Source organism: Haemorhous mexicanus, chromosome 5 (assembly GCF_027477595.1).
Source record: "Haemorhous mexicanus isolate bHaeMex1 chromosome 5, bHaeMex1.pri, whole genome shotgun sequence".
NCBI classification, from domain to species: Eukaryota; Metazoa; Chordata; class Aves; order Passeriformes; family Fringillidae; genus Haemorhous; species Haemorhous mexicanus.
Window position 1 is genome coordinate 7777212 of NC_082345.1, and position 20101 is coordinate 7797312.

Below are 20101 nucleotides of genomic sequence, written 5' to 3' on the forward strand. Positions count from 1 at the left end.
TAAATTGTTTTTCCTTGGAAGGGAGATTTGCACTTGTTGCGTTTACTGGACTTGGATTTGCACGATATGAAACTGAGTTAGGTTGTATATAGTCCCTCTGGGATTTTTCTGACATAAGCAAAAGTTTTTACTTTGCAGGGAATGTGAGCCAGGAATGTGGCCAGGTCTGAGCACTCTGAGTAAATTTGGGGTGTCTGAAGGGGGAGATGCCATGTTTGGTTGGGGCTCCTTCTGGCATGTCTCGTGGGGAGTGTTCTCTTCCCTTGGTGAGGTCAGAGTGCTGCTGCTGGAGGGAAAGCTCTAGCTAGCCACTTCTTATACTGTGGAGGGGTCACTCAAAGAATAATTGCCATGAAAGATTAATTACTTTTCATGGTGGTGACTGGTTCTGCAGCCACTCTGTCTTTCTCTGCGCGCATCTGCTGCTAGAAAATTTCAAGTTACACAAGAAATACAGGTGAATAATTTGCTCTGAAATGTATTTTAGACTGCTTCACCTAAAAGTAGGTACTTCTAAACAATGCAAAAATGAACCGAAAACAAGAACCAAATGTAGTTGGCTTTTTTCTGATGAACATGCTTTTTTTGTGTAAGCTTCCAGGTGTACATACTGGTGCTGTGTACATGCTATGGATTTATTGGTGCTATCCTGTTTAGCAGCATGGTGATATCAGCTAGAGAAACTGCTTTTCATGTATTTTTTGCATTAATCTAGCTCTTTCATTACATTCTCTAACCTGCAAAATTTTCTGTTTCCTCAGAAGGGCAGGAATCTAACAGAAAAGTATTATCTAGCACAAATAAGTTTTTTTTTCTAAGTAAAGAATTACAGTAGTTGCAGTATTCAGTCCAGAATCGGTGGCAGAGTTTGAGGATCAGGTAATTTGGCAGAATAGCAACAGAGAGTTTTATTCCTCAGGTGGCACTCACTTGAGTGCAAGTTACAGATTCAAGTCTTTAAAAGTGTTGAGATACCAGACTTTGGAAAATTGTAGCATTCCATTGCATAAGAAACATGTAAAATATTTTTAGGGAGTTTAGCACTTATTAGCACTCTGATCTTTGCACAGCAAAACCTTTGGTAACCAAAGTAACTGGTGTTAAAATGTTGATACTAAAGTAGGTTGTATCAGCATTTCTGTCATCATTCCATAACTCAAGGGGACTCATAAATCTGGTTATGCCACCAGTGTCTTGTAGTTAAATGTACTGTGGGTTTAAGTATCTGACAGATGATTTCACTGGTATGATTCGCACTGGCAGTGAGGGAGGGCCAGCTGCACACCTGGAGTTCTGGTATTGGCAGGGAAAAGCTGTGGAGACTGTGTGCTCCCATTCCTGCAGGGAAGTTCTCCACTTGCCTTTACAGAAATTGTGTCCATCCAAGTAGTTCCCAGCTGCAGGGAGATGCTGTGTAACTTTGTGACACGGGCTGGTGACAGATGCTGTCACACTTCACTGGAGCATGTCAGGTGTCCAAACATTGGTCTGAGTAAGAGTGCCAAAGGTTCTATTGTTATTGTAGTTTATTAGTTCTTGAAAGAATTTTAAAACAGAAAAATGAATTCACTTGCTAACTGCTAACACATTTTCTGAGCACTTCTGAATAGCTGCTGGCTACTCCCTTTGGATATAATAATGGAGTTCAAGCAAGTTCACCAACAAGTGTATTGGAAAACTTTATGGATGCATAAAGAACATGTGCTGTCCTCTGCTGATGGTGTGTACTGGCCTTTGCAGCCTTCTGAAAGCAGAAGATTCTTTAGTAATGTCATTTTATAGACAAGACACACAATAAACATCCTGTGGCACTTCAAATTTGGTAAATCTACACCCTGAATGAAAAGTTACAAATACGCTTTTAGCCTCCTGATGTGCCTTAAAACTTCTATATCTTGGCTAATTTCTGCCTTCCAACTAATAGTTGGCAGGGAAGACTGGGAGCTGCTCTTCAAAAGCAATGCTTGATGGATCTGTCACCAGCAGGCTGCTCTGCAAAAATTCCATGTGAATTGGGCATGCAGGCCACCAGCCTTCAGTACATCTGAGTCCTGCTTAGCAGGGGGCAGGTGGAAGAGGAGTTTGGAGTGGCTCAGCTATAGAGGCATCACCCCTGGTTCAGCCTCCAAAGAAGTTAAAGAAACCAGAGGTTTAGGGAACTCTGTTCTGTGGAGTTTAGGGCATCTCAGCAGGAACTCTTCTGATGTAAAATTGTGCAAATGAATGCTGTAAGTAAGTTACAACCTCAGAAAGACAGCTCATGATAAGGTAATGGGTGGCAGGATGTAGACAGAATGACCTGCATAAAAATAGACTTTAGTTCCATAGTTTTGAGTGCATCAGAGAGCAAGGACAGTGAGCCTAAGCTGATAAAAAAGTGAGGTGGGAAAAAGTTTAGTTAGTAGCCAGGTGGTTTAGGGGAAAATCAAGACTTTTCCAGAGCATCATATCACATTATAATCAGTGTAGGGCATTCTGCACTGACAGTCTAATCCTTCTGGCTGAGGATACTCTGGCCAAGGCCTCAAGGGCTTTCATGGGCCCAGGCAGGTGGGGAAAGCTCCAGGACAGACCTTCTACATATCATGTTTATAGGCAGAAAACAGAGATCTTTGCAGGTTTAACATCATAACTTCCTTGTGTGAAATAATGCTTTTTATTTACAATATTTTATTTTGGGGAGGGCATGTTTGAGGCAAAATGTGTTTTTTTCAGAGACATTCTGTTATTTGGAAAATACTGTAGTGCCTTTCAAAAGCTATTTTTGTCCATTTATAAACTGTTACATTCAGCCCTTGCAGATAAGAAAATCATCTGATATATGAAACAAAACATGGTACTGCATTTTCCTTTCTAAATAATATATGAACATTTATAGATGACAGCCCCTCCCATTAGTTAAATAATAAATAAAGAGTTGCATGAGTTTTCTTACAAATGAAACATTTTAATTGTTCCTGATCATCCCAAGCAAATGCAATTGTTACAGTGATGGCTCCAAATATCAGCCTCACACAATCAACATAAAAGGGCATTATTTGCCCAGCTGTGGTGAAAGTCCCACACATCATGGTCTTATGATAAGTTTTGACTTATATTATAGAAAGAAAATCTTTTTATTTTCAGGGAGCACTCTTTGATTAGCTGCATGGTTGTTGTAGCTCTGTTCTCCTTCCTCCTCCATTTTTATTTATATTTGCCAATATTTGGTTACCTTAAGGTTGAAATAACAACAGGTAACACTAAATCACACATCTCTGGAATTAAAGGGACCTCTGAAGTCAGAGATACTACTTTAGTTTCACATTGTGTTACTAAGGTTGTTTTAAAGGCAGCATTTTAGTTTATTTCTTGGCCTCTCCTTCTTCCCCAAAGATGCAACACATCCCCCAAACCAATGCTCTTGCTCCCGTTTGCCCTGTATTGTATTTCTCCTCATTAGTATCTGTATTAACCCTGTACATTTTCCAAAGTGCACAGTACCACAGCAGTGCCCTAAAATTCAGAAGAGATCTCAAGTACTCCTGTAACACTAATGAATATCAGTGTTAAGTTCTGGAGAGCAGGTAACAGATAAATAATGACAACTAAACTCATCAAAAAAAAAAAAGTGACTAGAAGTTGAAAATAATGCACTGTACTTTGCAGTCTTTCATACCTTGATCATTGCTAAGTGGAAGATGTTTGCCCCACAACTGATACACACAGCCATTTTTCCATGAAAAAAGTTCCTTTCTTTTTCACAAGGTCTGTGTAAGTGTTCAAATATTCACCACGGAGCTTGGAATAGGTATTGGCCAATGATGACTTAGAAACAAGTATGAGCTTGCAGTTCCGAACCACATGCTCTGCTTTTCCATACCAGATGGTTAAACTGAATGACAGCTCAAGCCCAGACACTGTCTTCCCTCCAGCAAGGTAACCAGCCTGTATCAGAGCTGTCCTCAGAGGGGTGTTTGCCTCCAGCCTTGTCCCTGCACAGCCCAGGTCCCAGGGTGATGTGAAACAGCCTGACCCTCGTTGAGTTACCAGTGCTCAGACCAGCCCAGCAGAGGACCTCCTCTGAAATCTGGAAAGAAAAGGGTGGGGCAGCTTCTTCTGTAGTTTGCTTCATGTGGATTCTGCTTTGTCATTTTAGTAGCCTTTCCCTCTGCAGTTGAACAAGGGTTTCATTGTGTGAGAAACTCTGTCATAGTTTAACCCCAGATGGAAACTCAGCCCCATGCAGCCACTCCCTCATGCTCATGGGACACAGGAGAGGATTGGGAAAAAAAGTGAGAAAAATGAGAAAACTCAGGGGGTGAGATGAACAGAGTTTAATAGGGAAAGCAAAAGTGTGTGCACAAGCAAAGTAAAACCAGGGATTCATTCCCCTCTTCCCTTGGACAGGCAGGTGCTCAGCCATCCCAGGAAAGCTGGGTTCCATCACAGGTCACAGTGTCTTGGGAAGACAAACACCATCACTCCAAATATCCCCTCTTCCTCTTCCTCCTTCCCCCAGCTTTGTATACTGGAGTGATGCTGTATGGTCTGGGATGTCCCTGTGGCCAGTTGGGGTCAGCTCTCCTGCATGTGTATCCTCCCAAGGCCTTGTGCCCCCTAGATCCTCACTGGTGGGGTGGGAGAGGAGCAGAAAAGGCCTTGGCTCTGTGCATGCCTAAACTAAATAACTAAAACATCCCTGTGTTATCAGCACTGTTCCAGCACAAATCCAAAACACAGCCACTACCAGCTACTGGGAAGAAATTTAACTCTACCCCAGCCAGAAGCAGCACAAATCCTGAGTCCTTTCAAGTCCAGAGGCGTGAGGTCCGTGACTGGGGAGAAGATCAGACCTGTGGCCCTGTGACATTCACATACTGACACACGTTTTTCCTGTATCCTCTTGGCAGCCCTGGGTATCCTGCTGAGCCTCAGGTGGTTGGTGCAGTGTCCTCCAAGTGTGTGGGCTGCTCTGGCAGGGGGCTCCTGGGTAGAGCTGGGGCCAGCCCCTCTCTCATCTCCTGCTGCTGGCACTGGAGTGGGTGGCAGAGGGGACAGAGCCCTTCCTCAGGGGTGCTTGAGCCACTGAGGCCACTTCAGGTGAAAGAAAACATCCTAAACATCACACAGCCTATGGAGTGGTGTGAGAGCTGAGTGAGGGGGAGGGAAGGGGAAAGAGAAGAGGAAGAGAAACAGAAAGGGACCTGAAACTCCCAAGGGACTCCCACACTCCTCCCACATCAGGTTCTCTCTTTCCCTTTTATTAGGTGGTTGCTGGAGGGTGGAAACTTTTTTAGACTTTTTTATTTTGCATTTATTTATGCCTGTTTTCCCCCATGTATAACTTTGGACCTCTTGGTACCAAAGATCCCATGAAGTGCTGGTCAAGTGAAGAGGTTACTCCACCGTGGTGTAATGTTGAAAATATGTTCATTCAGCAAAACATACTTTGAAATATTGGCAAAGCAGCAGCCTGTGCAGTTCAGGTGGGAAGCAGTTCAGGTAGTACCTGAGGCTGTATCCTCTACAATTCAATAAATCAACAACTCATAGTGCAACTAATATTCTTTTGCCACTAAAATACACCTCAAAACCAGAAGCTGTTGTTTCAAAGGAATGTAGACTTGCTTACCATGTATTCTGATGTAACTAAACAACTGACCAACAACTAGAGTATTTTTATTCAACAAATCACACACTTGGATTTTTTTAATCTTAAACTTTTCTATTTACAAAATGCTGAGCTCAATACAGTGAGCATGAGAAGATGATTTTTTAAATTGTCAGGAATTAGCAACATAAAAAAATGTATTTTTAAAGAATTTTATCTTTTAAATATTTTCATTGCAGAAAAGGCACACTGAGATTTTCCATTAGAAATAATCATGCACTAACTCAGAACTCTGGGGAAAAAAATCAGATTAAACTATTATGTATTTTTTTTAAAGGAAAATATTTCCTTTATGTTAATCAATACATAGTGATGTAGTTAGTGAAGTTAGTGTGGGTTTTTTAAATTAATGCTTGTTAACTGCTCTGCAGGGGAATACCTTTTAAATGCTATTTCTTCAACTAAATTTTGAGATTGTATATTACAAATATGTAAGATTTTTACTTATTTTGTAAAAAGAGCTGTTGCTCAAAAGGCATTAGAATCAAAGTCATTGCTTTTGCTAAGCAGATCAGGCCCAAAGTCAGAGTTCCTTTCCACTGCTGCCACCTCAAAGTTCAGGAATTCAGGTAACTTCAAACCACGCAGTATGCTCCAGTTTCCTTAAATGACCAAGGAAATAATTTCTAAAAGAAGTTCTTAAATAGGGAGTGGGATTTTATCTGAAGTGAAGAAAGCATGGAATGTATAAGCTTTAATGGACTATTTTCAGTTATTGCCCTGGACTTTCCCAAATAATGGCAATTTTCTGTTCATTTTCTGCTAATTGCATGTGCAGACAGATTTTGAGCCATCTGTGGTGGCTCCAAAGCAGAGAATTTCCTGCAAAGCAGTCAAGTTCCAGAGGAACTGGTCTGTGGTTGAAGCATGTCCTGGTTTGAGCTCCCTCCCACCCTGAGATCTGGGTTCCATCTCTACAGAAGTGACACGTCCTGTGTTCTGCACATGGCACAAATAACACATGAATGTATGAAAACTGCAAGGCCTTCTGCTGTGAGGAGAAAGCTGAACACAAATCAGTTTCTCCCACTGGTTTTTCTCAGTTAAGAAAAAATTCCTTCCAGTTTTATAGCTTCACATCTTGATGTTATAAAATGTAAAGGTGGGCAAGGCATTTTTGGGGTATGCCAAACTGTGGTTGGTGTGTTCCCTCAGACTGTGCTGTGAAAGAGCCATAATTCTCACTAATCTTCATTCAATGAAATTTAATCATAGAAAATTCTAAATAGGTTTAGGTAGGATGGCAGTTTTTGGATTAAAGATAATGCATCTTAAAATAGCAAGGCAGAAATATAAAAGCAAATCTAGAAAAGCCAATAAGGCATGAATCATTCAATAAAATAAGATCTAATGGTAGGAGTGTACTACAGTAGAGTTCAAGTACTCTTTGATGTACTTTTTTTTCCCATCACCTATTTGATTTTGTATGTAAATTCAATAAGTTACAGCTCCTGGAAACATACTTTGATTTGCTAGATCTCTATCTGCATGTGAGAGCTTTAGTCACAAGTGTATTTAGATTGGGAGCAGACCAATACAGATTTCTTTTACAACACACACAATCCTGGGAATCCCATACAAGCTTATGCACGAATTCCTGACAGATGTATCTGTATCAAAACAAACAGGCAGAATGTGCTTGGCCACTTTTTCAAATATCAGGATACCCTTAAAAGTGCAATTGACTAAACCCAGATTTCACTACACCATCTCATTTTTCACTCTTTATTTTAAAATAATTCAAAATTTAAACTGCTGAGACTAAAAAACCACATGGAAGGTATCTTTGAGTGACAGCCTGAATGGTTTATGGGGAGGAAACTAATGACATACAACAAAATGCAGAAGCATTGCTTGTCATACAGTCCTGTGCTACAAGTAAATTCATCAACCAAAATCCACCTTTCAGTAACAGTGTTGTGACAAAAAGAAACCAAAGCTAGGAAATGACACTTGGATAGGTTGGTTTAAATTTAGGGGTGGTTGGTTTTGACTTTTTCAATCCATTGAAAGAGGAATGTCTGGGGGTTTATCACACTTCTTCCATTATTTTTCTACTTGGGTATCAGTCAATACCCCTTACTTTTTAAGAGTGTATGTCTTGTTCTGGAAGATATGAATACTGCTGTTACAATGTTTAGATAAGAACAAAATGACTTTTATACAGAGGATTACCTGCATATGAGTGTTGGAAATGACATTAAGAAGGAAGCTCCAGTACCTTCTCATCTCCTAAGCTCCTTTTTTTCCCACTTGCCTTTTCACCTTTCAAAATTAACAGTGTCCATTGTGAACATAGGAGGTTTAACTCCTAGTTTCCCTACTTTTTCATCAATAAATCACTTACCAGGTTCATTTTTTTCTGAATTATGAGAGTACAGATGGGCGAGTTGTACCTTCTCCAAAGAAACAGATTTTTATAAATTACAAGTTTTATCAGAAGTAATCCAGCATTCTGTAGGAAAATGAAAGAGCTGCTTTCACATTCAGGTTCTTCTGTTTGTTTTTGTTGGGTTTTTTTCATTGAAAATGTTCACACATTAGCCAACAGTTCCAGATGATTTAGGACATTTCTTCCACATAGGTCATTTAGGATTCCAGAATGTGATTTTAGCAGATTTTTGTAAGTATATTTCTGTTGAAATAGAAGTGCTGAGATGATGCAAGAATGAAAAAAACACTTTGTAGGGAGGAACTTTAATTTTTCTTTCTCCGTATCAGAATAATGCCTTCAAAATATTACTCGAGTCCTTTAGAGATTTTGTTTAGACTACTTTAACTGTTTTTCTCATGGAATAATTTTGTTAGCCTTGGTCAAGCTTGCCCTGAGCAGGGCTGGTTTCAGGTTGTAGCAGTGTGCAAAGAACATTTCACCCCAAAAGGCCACCACCATTCCATTGAGAAGATGCTGTTCTTAGTGTTTGAAATAGCAACATTTTGCCCATATCATCAGAGTTTCAGTAATTTGTGTCTAGCATATATTCAGGCAACTGTTTGCTCTTCACCAAAACAAACCATGTGTCCTCCTGGAAGGTGCCACCTGACCACACTCGGTGCAAGGTCCTTGCTGTTGGCATCATTATGCTGCAATGTAGAAGAAGCTTATTCTGCCAAAGACTCAGCTGCCTTTTGGGGCTCAAGGTCTCCTGTGCTGTGCAAAAAGGAATTTATGGTTCCATTGCTTTGCAGTGAGTTCTTGCCAAACTCATTCACCTTGAAAAGCTATTTTCTTTCTAAATATTCTCCCATTTAACTGCAGAAGGCATATTGCTTGTGATTTCTGGATTTATCCCATTCAGAGCTTTGCTTCCAGGGGTGTCTGAGGGATCCTGTAAAAGTTAGCATAAGCATTCATGTTATTACAGGTTTCTCTGAGTTACAGCTTTCAGCTCTAGGCATATTCAAAACACTGAAAATGCTCAAGAAGGATGAAAATTCAGAAGAAGCTGAAAAAAGTGTTACTGGAACAATAATCCAAAACAACCACAAACTCAGACAGCCAGTAAGTGCACTGTGGCCTTCCCTGCTGCCCTGACCTGGATCCTCCTGCCTCAGGCAGTGGGAAAGGAATGTGCATTCCTTGCAGCCTCCGGTCTTCCTTTTGTGCAAAAGGAAAAGGAAACCTGACTTTGGCCTGGCAGGTGGTTGTAATGGTCACTTGGTAGTCCTTGCCCTCAGTTCAGCACACACAATTGAGCCCATGTGGATCCTGAGCTGTCACCAGTTACAGGAGCTGTGGATCTCAGCTAATGCCCACTGTGTCTGCTTGGACACAAACCAGCAATGCTCAGCAGCCCATGACACTCCCCAAAGCATTACTGGAATTGCCAGCTGTACAAAATTTGAGTCTGTCCTGGTTTAGGGCAAATTTGGGAGAAAACCTCTAAAGAGATTCTTCAGAAAGCAGATTCAAGCGGCCCTTCCCCCAGATGGTTCAGGAAAATATTTCCTTGGAGAAAAGTGGAAAAAAAACCGTTTATTTAACAGGCAAAGCATTCACCAGCACAAAAAAAAAAAAAAGAACAAAATTAAATAATAAACTCTTGCCAATCTGAAGAGATGACAAACTCAGAAAGTCCCTTGGTGGGCTGTAGCTCAGCTCACCCAGTCTCTGATCAGTCCCTCCAGTGCTGGAAATGCCACGGCCCAGCCCTGGCCAGGTGCCCACAGGTGGAACTGCCGGTGCTCTGTTGGGTATTCCGTCCAGAGCAGGGTTTAACAGGTCCAAGAAAAAGAAAAACCACAGTCCAGGGAACTTCTGTGCCTAAGCTAGCTAAAAACTAACTAAAAGCAAAGGAGAGCCCCGTCCTGCTGTCTGTCCATGCTGCAGACAGCACAGTCCAGGAGGAAGGAGTGAGTGCAGTTTCTGAAAACAAACTCCACACTTCTTCTCTCCCCCTCTTTGCTCTCAGAACCTGTCTTTGGGTGCAAAACTTATTTCTGGGCTAAACAAATGAATGGGGATACAAGCATCATTAAGTCTCCCCAGAAAAAATCTTCCCCAATCCTAATACTTACTTAAAAAGAAGATGCTAAAAGATAGAAAATAGTTTTTAAAACTGATTTTATATTGTGTTCCAGCACTATAACGCTGAGAAAACCAGTTTTATTAACCTGGGATAATTGGAAATGCTCCCTAACCTCCTAGTGCCTGGTAGTGCTTGCTTCAGAACTGTGCTTTGTGTAGAACAAAGGGCATGTATTTGGCAGAAATCCACGAGGGCAGGTATTTTACTTTTTGTTTTTAACACACTCAAATTATAAGTCAGTTAATGTTGGTTCCTCATATGCTCCTTGGTTGTGAACTCTGGCAAGGCTTTGCCCCTGCCAGGAGGGTCCAGGGGAAAGGTGCTTACAGCACACAGTGCCAGTATGTGTGGTGCTTTACCAGGAGTTTGGGCTCCCAGGATGGAGAGGATGCTTGTGTCAAAGTCTTACCCTTAAAATGTGGGTAGTCTCTCTCCTTTAGCTCATGGGATTTCTGTGAATATGAATTAGAGGATCTCTGAGAAGCATCCAAGTACCACAGTGGTAAATAGTGCCACAGGAAAACCTTGTAATTCAGGCTCTGATGGGTAGTTTGAGAAGGATCCAGCTAATAAGACATAGAACTGCACCTTGTTAGTGAGGAGAATACAAAATAGGGTAGCCACCAATAATGGCATTGTTTTGTTTCATCCAGTTCCTGAAGCTGGGCCCCAGCAGAAAAGATGGAAGGCCCACAAGTGAGAATTGTACCATACAAACAAGGGCTGTATACAAGAAATGCTACTTGCTGCACAGCAGATTTTATTCCTGTTTTTCTCTACTGGATTCTATATACTTTAATCCTCTTTGAACAAGATTAACCATTGTTTCAATATAGCTCTGACATGTGTATGCATGTGTCTGCATGGCAGGACACATGCTTGAACAAGTAGTTTTTCGCAAGTTAGGTGAGGGGGTTAATAGCAAATGGCACGAACAGAGATTTTATCCTGTAGCAGTCTAAGATCCGAATGAGTCATCAGGAGGAGTGGAATATTCTGAACCATCCCACAGTGCTACTTGAGCCATCTGATGGCAATAAGAAGATAATTCTCTATTTCAAGCATCTCCATAAGCAACACAGTTGTTGGTGATTCCCTCTTTTCCCCTGACAATGCCCTGCCTTGTCAGCACTGTCTATTCTCTACCTGCCCCCATTTGCTTCCCCAGCCAAGATGCCCAGTTTCTTTTTGCAAAATGTTTTAACTTCCATGCTCAGACAGTCTATTCCCACCTTCTGCAGCCAGCCTGCCTCCCTTGCTCCGCCAGTCTCCATCACTTTACAGATGCCCTTCTCCCTTCTTTTGCTTGTATTCTGATTTAATAGTTTTAGTTCATCCATACTGAAATCAAGCACCTTGCACTGGGCTGTCTGAATGCCACAGGAGAGACGTTAAGAGCAGAGGACGATGGTTTTGTGGTGCTCGGGCAGACAGTTCCACCATCCCTTGGAATGACAGAGCTCTGGTGTCAGGCAGAAGGTTTGTCTCCATCTCACCAGCAGCAAGGTTTATGAAAGTGAGGGCTTTGTGATTTTCTCCGTCAAACCTCAGGAAGGTCCTGGCCAGCGTACACTAGCTGAGGCTTTCTCACCTTGGCAGCCTGGCCAAGTGAAGCAGCAAACTCCACCTCCTTTCCAGGCCACTCCCATTCTAACCCCCGCTCCAAACAGGGGCAAGCAGGAGCTTCTCGAAGAGCTTTCCCTAATTAGGCAGCATGACCAAACAGCCTTCTCAGAAAGGCCTAAGATGTTTGGTTGATGATTTTCAAACAAGTCATCCCTGAGGCACACACCTGGTGAGGGCTGTTTTCAGCCAAACAGTTGGAGTTTGGCAAACTCTTTAACCAACTGAAAATGTAGTCTTCTAATAGGAGGTATCTGGCAATCATTCCGCCTGGCAGTTATGCCAGCCCCACCTCTCATTTTTTGGATCATTTAATAAAGCAGTGAAGAATTTTAAGGGAGTATTTTTTCCATTAGAATTTCATAATCTACAACCATGCTGCTTCCTCATACCCCTTTGAGCTACAAACTGTAGACAGAGAATTTTAAACCAGCATGTGGAGTTTGGAATCACTAGCCAATTCCCATAAGCTTCATAATACTGGGAAGTTTGTAATTGAACATGTAGATAAAAAATGAGAAAAAATATACTAAAATTGTTACTTACTTTTCTATCTTGAATACCCTCAGTATACCTTTAATTATTTTAAAAACATGTTTTTACATATTCTAAAAATTATTTTATATAGAGAAATTAAACTCCTACTGCTGTGTTCCATCCTTGAGTTTGACTGTGTATTGTATTAGCTCTGACAATGCCTTGCTACTTTAAACCAGAGAAAAGTAGTAAAGGACATGAAAATGAAGAACATTTTGGTATGTGCAACTTTTGCTTGTACAAATTATTTGGTATTTGCTCGTGTGACAACGCTGAGCAAACTTTGTAAGAAAAGAAAGGATTTTACTCACTTTGACTTGAATATTTATTAGTGTTTTTGTAGCTAAAGGATTATATCCTCCAAAGAATTCTCTGGCCTCTAAAGCCAAACATGTATCTAAAGAACTGGGGCCTGCCTTTCTAAGTCTTTATGGGCTGTGGTTTGCTCGGTCTGCACTTTGCTTCTTTGTTGGATGCCAACTAAAATGCAAAACCCTCAGGTGTAACAAGTTGCTCTCCATAGTGCACAGCCGAATATGCTTTATTCTGGTCTGTGAAGGGATGAAAATGTTCCTGACAGTGGTAGTCACAGTGTGACTTCATTGAGTTGCCCAGTGTGGCTTCACCTATTACAAGGATAAACAGATTACAGCCAATAGAAAAAAGATTACAGCCAGTAAAAACTTTTACAGAATGTCAGCAGTAGGAAGAGAAACACAAAACTTTATCATCCCTGATCAGCCCACTGGTGTTTCAGCTCTCTCCCAGTCACCAAATCCTTCAGAGGAAACGGGAGGGCTCTGACAAACACACATCTGTTAATATGCAGATGGGGAAAATTGCTAGTAGGAGTTATTATTATCTAGCAGGTCCTAAAAATTTGGGCTCTATAAAGGAATTTGTGTCAGTTGGCAGCCTGTCCTTTCCTGTCATTGGGCAGAACATCGATGGATGTGCTGAATAGTGCCAGTGGGATTACAGCTGCTCAGGATGAATTTGGTACCATACTGCAGACTGAGCATGCTGAGGAGATGGAGCATACCTGGCCTGATTTGTGCCTGGATAAATTCTGCTTGCTGGAGCCACCCAGCAGGTAACAGCCAGAATTCATACTCTGCAAAAAAAAAAAAAAAAAAGGGAGGGTTAATAAGTCAAATGAATGTGTGCTTGGCTTCACAAAAGAAGGTGCTTTAGTTAAGTGCACAGTCTATCTATTTCACACACCCTCCAGCCAAATAAAGGGGCCGTCTGCAGAAGACTGTAAGTGATGCTAATAACCAAGGGAACTAAAGATTAAATGGGAATAAATAAATGGCTAAAGAGTTGCAGGTGGAATTCTGGAGCACATGGATGTAAAACAAGGGAAGGATTACAAAAGGAACAGGGTTAAGAAGGGAAAGGGTAAAGAAGGAAGGTGGCGTTGGGGCCGTGGGGGTTTCCAGGGTGCAGGGGCAGGCGCAGCGCCGCCAGAGCGCGGGTCCGGCCCGCGCGTTCCCGCCGCGCGCGTGCGTGCGTGTCTTTGTGCGCGCCCTCGGGCCCCGCGTGCGTGCGTGAGCGCTCCCGCGCCCCGCTCGGGCCCGCCGCGCGCGTGCCCCGAGCCAGGGCCCCCTCGGCCCCGGGCGCGGCCTCGCCGAGCGGCGGTGCCGTGCGAGCGCTTCGCAGCTTCACTTCCCGCCGAGCGCCTCCGGGAGCGCTCAGGCAATCCCGGCTCTGCTCGAGACAACCCCCGGCCCTGTGACAGGGGGAGCCGAGTGACCGAGTCCTCGGGGGAGACAGAACCGTCTGAAGTTGGAGCGCTCTGAAAAATGGTTGTTCTATATTTTGATTACTGTATAGAGCGTATTTATTACTCCCATTTCTGTCTGAGGAGCTGCAATCCCGTGTGCTAATCACAGTATCGCAGTGGGAAATATTTTCATTATTTGGAGCACTCGGATGAGTTTAAATTACACATTTCGTAGGATTTTAATTGTAATATCTCTTTATATAAATAGCGTTGTAAATACTCTTTAAGCCTCATTGCATGAGATTTAGATTTTTTTTTTTTTTTTTTTTTTTTTTTTTTTTTTTTTTTTTTTTTTTTTTTGGGTAGGGTTTTCTTCCCAAATGAAAAGCTGATGATGAGCGGATTGCAGGAAATTTTGTTCATTAGTCGTCGGCTCTGGAGAGCCTGTGCCAGAGGCCTCACGTCGTCGCCTAACGACACGCAAACAGCAGAATTAATTAATATTCCCGGCGAGTTCCCGGGCGGCGGGCGCGAAGGGGTTAACGCGGCCGCGTCCGCGCGGGCCTCCCTCGCTCGCCCCTTTCTTTTTTCCCTCCTTAATTAATCATGCGCTGCTCCGCAATTTCAATATGGAGATGGCGAGCAATTATTAATGAGCCCGCGGGCTGTCCCGCGGCGCTTCTGGACGAGCCGCGGCCGCTGCGCCCCTGTGGGTGTGAAACCTGCGCGCACAAAGGCTCCTCCTCACCGGGAACACGCCCCAAATCCATAAATAAATAACGAGGGAAGGGCTTTTGTTCGTCGGGCCGATGGCACATGACCTTGTTGCTGAGCCGCCGTGCCCCTGCGCTTGCCCGGAGAGGGGAAAGCAGGGGGTGCGAGCGAAGCCTCCGAGCCGGCGTTCCGTGGCGGGTTGCGGGGGGGGTGGATTTAATGGGAAATAATACAAGTAACCCCCAGATCCAGCTCTGCCGGGCAGGAATGTGCAGGGGGTTGGGGGCGGAGGATTTAACAGGGAAACAACAGGAGTCGCCCGCAGATGCAGCGCTCCGCCGCACAGCGCAGTGCCCCGCGCTGACCCCGCGCACAACATGGCCGTGTTCGCCCGGCCCCGCTCCCGCTCCTCCCCAGCCGGAGGGGCGGCTCGGGAGCTCCAGCGGCACCATCCCGCTCTCCTTATGTATTTATTTTTTATTTATTTTTACTCCACCCACCCCTCTTTTTTTTTTTTTCTTTTTTTTTTTTTTTTAAATCTCCCTTCCTCCTCCTGCCGATATGCCTGCTATCCACACCATGCAGTGCACGACTAGGTAAAAACCCCTAACGCGCAGCTACTTCAGTTAGTCGGGTTGGTTTTTTTCCGGAGCCTTGGTAAACGAGGAGCAGCGCAAGGTGGGAGGAGGAAGCGCGGAGCGGAAGGGACCGGGGATGAGCGATGAGGGATAACAAAGAGTCAGGTGCAGCGCCGTACGGCGCCCTCACGGCCGCTCGTGGATGGCTCTGGTCTTTAAGCACTCCCCTCACAATTCAATAAGAAAACGGGAAAGCCGCGGAGGCAAAAGCCGCGTTTGTGCCGGCAGCTGCAGCGCTGAGAGAGAGAGGCGAGTGCATTGTGCGGGGAGCGGGTGGCGGGCGGCCGTCCCAGCCCATCCCATCCCATCCTATCCCATCCTGCGGGAGGGAAGGTGCGCCTGGCGGGGCACGGCCGCAGTCCGCGCTCGCACCACATCCTGCAGGTTCGCCGCGGCGCATCGGAGCGGGACTCCCAGGGCCGGACAAACCGCGAGCAGAGACGGGGATTTCAGCAATGGCGAAGGGGGGGGCGGCGGGAGGAGGGGGGTAAAAAAAAAATAAGGGATCAGGATATGATAAACAGCATTGAAAAATGGCAGGAGGATAATGTTTACTTTTGAATCCCTGGCCCGCTGCCAGGCTGGCGCTGGTTTTTAGGTTAGCAGAGGTTGGAGGAAGGGCCAGACTGAGGCGGAGCTTGCTGCTGTCAAGGAAAAAAAAAAAGGGGGCTGCAAATTGCTGTTCTCAGCTTTTTTCTCTCCTCTCCTCCACCCCCGCCCTCCCCCGAAAAAAGGCAGTGCTTTCTCTTAGGCTCTTTAAAATGATGCAGAATTTTAACCATCTGCTGTACCCGGAGCTCTTCGCTGGTGCTGCACAGCTGAATATTTGAAAAGGGGAGAATTTGTAAAGCTTTCTGAAATAGAAAACTGTAAGCGTGTAAAATATTTTAGGGAATCCTTTCTTTAAAGAAAGGTTCTATTTAATTGCGAACTGAGAAGTGGGTATTAACAGAACTGAAACGTTTTTAGCCTACTGTGGATTTTTTCTAGAAGAGACACAGGTGTACTGCTCCATCACAGCTTTGCCAACGTAGCGTGAGCAGTCGGAGACTCGGGAAGTGCGCGGTGATGAGAGCTGAGCGTTTTTGTAACGCTGTGATTTTTTATTTCGAGGCTCGCTCTGGAAGTGTAGATGTAGCTGAATGCAGCAAAGCCATCCCTTTACCAGCTGTGTGTGTATATATGGGAGTAAAATTATTTAATGAGCAATATGGGGACTGGCAGAGGAACCATGTAACTGCCACAGCCTCCTGAACTGCCACAGTATGTCCAGTACACAAAGGGATACTATTACTAAATAATAAGGAATGGGGAAAAGGCTTTTGGAGAGGTGAAGCCTAAAGGAGAACGTAGAAGGAGTCTTTAAAACTTGCCATAAATTAGATTAACTGTTTAAATGCCACGAGCAGCAAATTAAATATTTCAGATGTTCATAAATCAGAATATAATGTTTGTCTGGAGTAAGAGCTAAGAAAATTGGATGTTATTGGCTCATAATTCATCTACATATTTAAGATCAATTAGCAAGTTACAGAAAAAAGGGATTGTCGTAAAATATTCGAGGCATGCAGTTCCTTTGAAAATGCAGTTTGGGTTTTCACTTTTAAGATCTGTCAATACTAGATTGTTACCTCAAGTCACCAGTTATTTTTTGTAACTGGGAGGACAGTATCTTCTTTAAATGAAACCTCTAAAAATAAATATTAAGAAAAGCATTTACTTTCTGAAGCCAGTGTAGAGGCCTGGCTAAGTTTCTTAATTCAATTTAAATTTATTTTAAAAGGCTATATTGTAGTGCAGATGTCTTATAGTCGACATAGATTTTCATATTTGTAAAGCTGAAGATTGGGGCTGTTTTTTGTCACCTGTTGCCTGCACAGGTCAGAAGGGGCAGGGGGAAAGAAGATTTACTGATCATGCAAGCTTTTGCAGGGAACTTGTTCATCATTTCATTACCTATTGGTAAAAAGCAGCCACTTTTTTCTCCTCTGCTTTTATGTGCCCCAGAAAATCGTACAATATGTGTGCTCCTAACAGTGCCAGAGAAGCATAATGAGGTGTTTAGTCACAGTTTGGATGTGGTATTTGTAGAAAACAGTGCAGGAACTGTGGGCTGGATTTTCAAGGGAATAGTCCTTGTAATCCAAGGCTGCCTAAATCCCAAACTGGTATCCAGGCAATCGCGACACTAAATTCTCCGTTTGCTTTTTGTTCGGCTCTTGTCTGCTGAACATTTTCCTTTTCTTGCAAGGACTGCAGCATGGCTGGGCATTTTGGTGGTGGGGTTTGTTGGTTTGGTTTAGGGTTTGGTTTTGTTTTGTTTCTTCTGTTAACCCTTGGATTTCTGTTCACTCCCTTTATTGCAGAGCATCTCTGCAAATAGGAATGCAGACAGTCTGGAGTGAGTGTGCTTTTCTGATATGGAATACATGGATGGGAGGGAGGGCTTGGAACGGTGAATCTTTGTTTTGTGGACCAGTAAAATACAAATGTGCTGGCATTTTCCCTTATTGTGTATTTGGATTTAAAAGTCAGGGGTGTAGTGGAGCACTCCGGTATAAATGGCAGTCTTATCTAATATTCTGCAGTTTAGAGAACAAAGATTTCTTTGGGAATAACGGTGTTTGAAAGACTTCAGTATTGATGTACTTTGCAAGTCAATAATACATGTTTTACTGTATGTGCAAATATAGCATTATGCAGGTTTTGAGAATTCAGAATTGTGTATTGGAAACCTGTTAGGATGCAGGACTGTATGGAACTGCAAACACCTCGACTAGGAGTGAAGTGCATTTCTTGCTTATAGTGGTGTTTTTCTGTGGGTGTACAATTGTACATGAATAAATATGTAGAAGATTCTGGCCTTACAAAATAATTTTGGACTTGGCATTATTAAATATACTGCCTGTAAGGTATGTTGTCATCCCCCTAACACATCATACCCTCTGTTCTTATTTTGATACTAATTTGTTCTTTCAGCAAGCATAATAGCTTGAATCTGTGAATTCAAGGTATAAATTTAGTTCTAAATTTAAATAAACAAGCAGCTTATTTTAATATTAATTTCACAGTCCTAATGATCAAAACCAAAAAAACCCAAAAGTATCTTGGTGCAGTTATTTGCAAAAAAAAATTTGAGCTCAAGTTGCTGAACCCTAAATATTGTATTTCTGCTTTGTTGTTGAATGCTGGAGCTGGTTGTTTGAAAATAAGTAGGTTTTTTTTTTTTGAGATATGGGAGAAGTTTGCTTTCTCACTTTGAATTCATATTGACTATTTCCTTGTTAACTAGAATACAAAATGTAGTATAATTACAGTGTTGTTTAAATAATGAATTAAAGCCAGCAGATGATACAATGTGCAAAGCAGTTTACAGCAACAATCAGTTTCCAGATAGTTCTGTGTACTGCCAAATTATGGATAAAAGAAATTGTATGAAATATTATAAGAATAAGGACATGTTGTCTGATACTTGCTATGCAGCATCATTTTTTTTCCTTTTTTTTTCCTTTTTTTTTTTTTTCTTTTTTTAATATGAAGTCGTAGATCTACCTGAGTGTCAAATCCATAGAATCCCTGAAGAGACAGGTTCTGGGATGTCTCTCTCAGCTTGTAGTGTGCTGGCATCTATTACTGCTGCAAAACAAAACATATAGGTTCATCTGAAGATTCTTTGAAAAGCTCCTGTTCTGTGAATTTTTCCAGTACCAATGGACAACATGTCATATAAAACTCTAAAAAGAGATAGCCAGAGGGCTCAGTTCTGCTCTCAGCATAGAACATGTTTTCATTATTTTTTTCCTGTGGTTTGAATAGATTAAAATCAGGCCTACTAAATTTGTTTGAAATGAAACAGAAAATACAAATATGGGTGTGTGTGCAAATATATTTATTTGTTTCTAATCTGCCTAATTAAATCAGCAATATGGTATCTGATGTCCATTAAAAATGTGGGTTTTATTTTGGGTTATTTTTTTTCAGTGCCTGACTTGGAAAGTATTCAATGGTCAGTGGAAGAAAAATGAGGAAGAGGAGGGTGTGGCTGCTGCTGGGAGGCTCTGGCCCTGCAAAAGGTCCCTGACTTTTAGAGATGTGGTCTGCATCGGCACAAAATGAAGGCTTCTTTTAGGTAAAACTGAGTTATTCTCTTTTTTTTGTTGTTGTTATTATTAATCAGAAAACAGGCGAGCATGTAATCCTGCTATTTCTTATGGCTCTTTCTGAAAGCTGGTCAGTGGCCCTCGCTTGAGTTTGGTAGCTTTATTCACATCTTGTTTTGCTCCAGACTTATCAATTCTTTCCCTAATCAGTCATGACAAGAGCAACAAAAACTAGTTTAAGCTCTGCAGAAAAGTAGTTTGATGTTTTGTTTATTCTGAATAGCCAGCGAGGGACTGATCACGTGTGTGCTGGAGTGGATCTGTACCCACATCTGAATTTTCATTTCCACTCTGCGTTGTGCCTTTTAGTTCCGGGGCTGGTGCATGTACACACAAATACTTCTGTCTATAGTTCTTTATATTATGGCCACAATTTCAGCATCATAAAGTCTTGAAATGAGACTGAGAATATTTTCAGGTTACAGTTCTTGTGGGATGAAATTTTGACAGTATTTTTAGCAAAACTGGATGCTGGTTTGGTGTTTTTTTTGAGACATAGGCCCCACTTGTTTCAAGGGCAT

At 42.5% G+C, this 20101-nt stretch overlaps 1 long non-coding RNA gene across 2 annotated transcripts in view; it reads right to left on the reverse strand.

Moving 5' to 3' along the window:
- Nucleotides 1–4068: 4068 nt before the first annotated feature.
- The window catches only part of LOC132327054 (uncharacterized), a 31382-nt gene continuing 15349 nt past the window's right edge, over nt 4069–20101 (reverse strand). The window contains exons 2-4 of one of the 2 annotated variants that reach the window (XR_009486430.1): nt 18973–19056; nt 13385–13456; nt 4069–8982 (exon numbers count right to left, since the gene is read on the reverse strand). This is a non-coding gene — a long non-coding RNA (uncharacterized LOC132327054). The remainder of the gene's footprint in view (nt 8983–13384; nt 13457–18972; nt 19057–20101) is intronic. The other variant, XR_009486429.1, reaches the window with a different exon arrangement.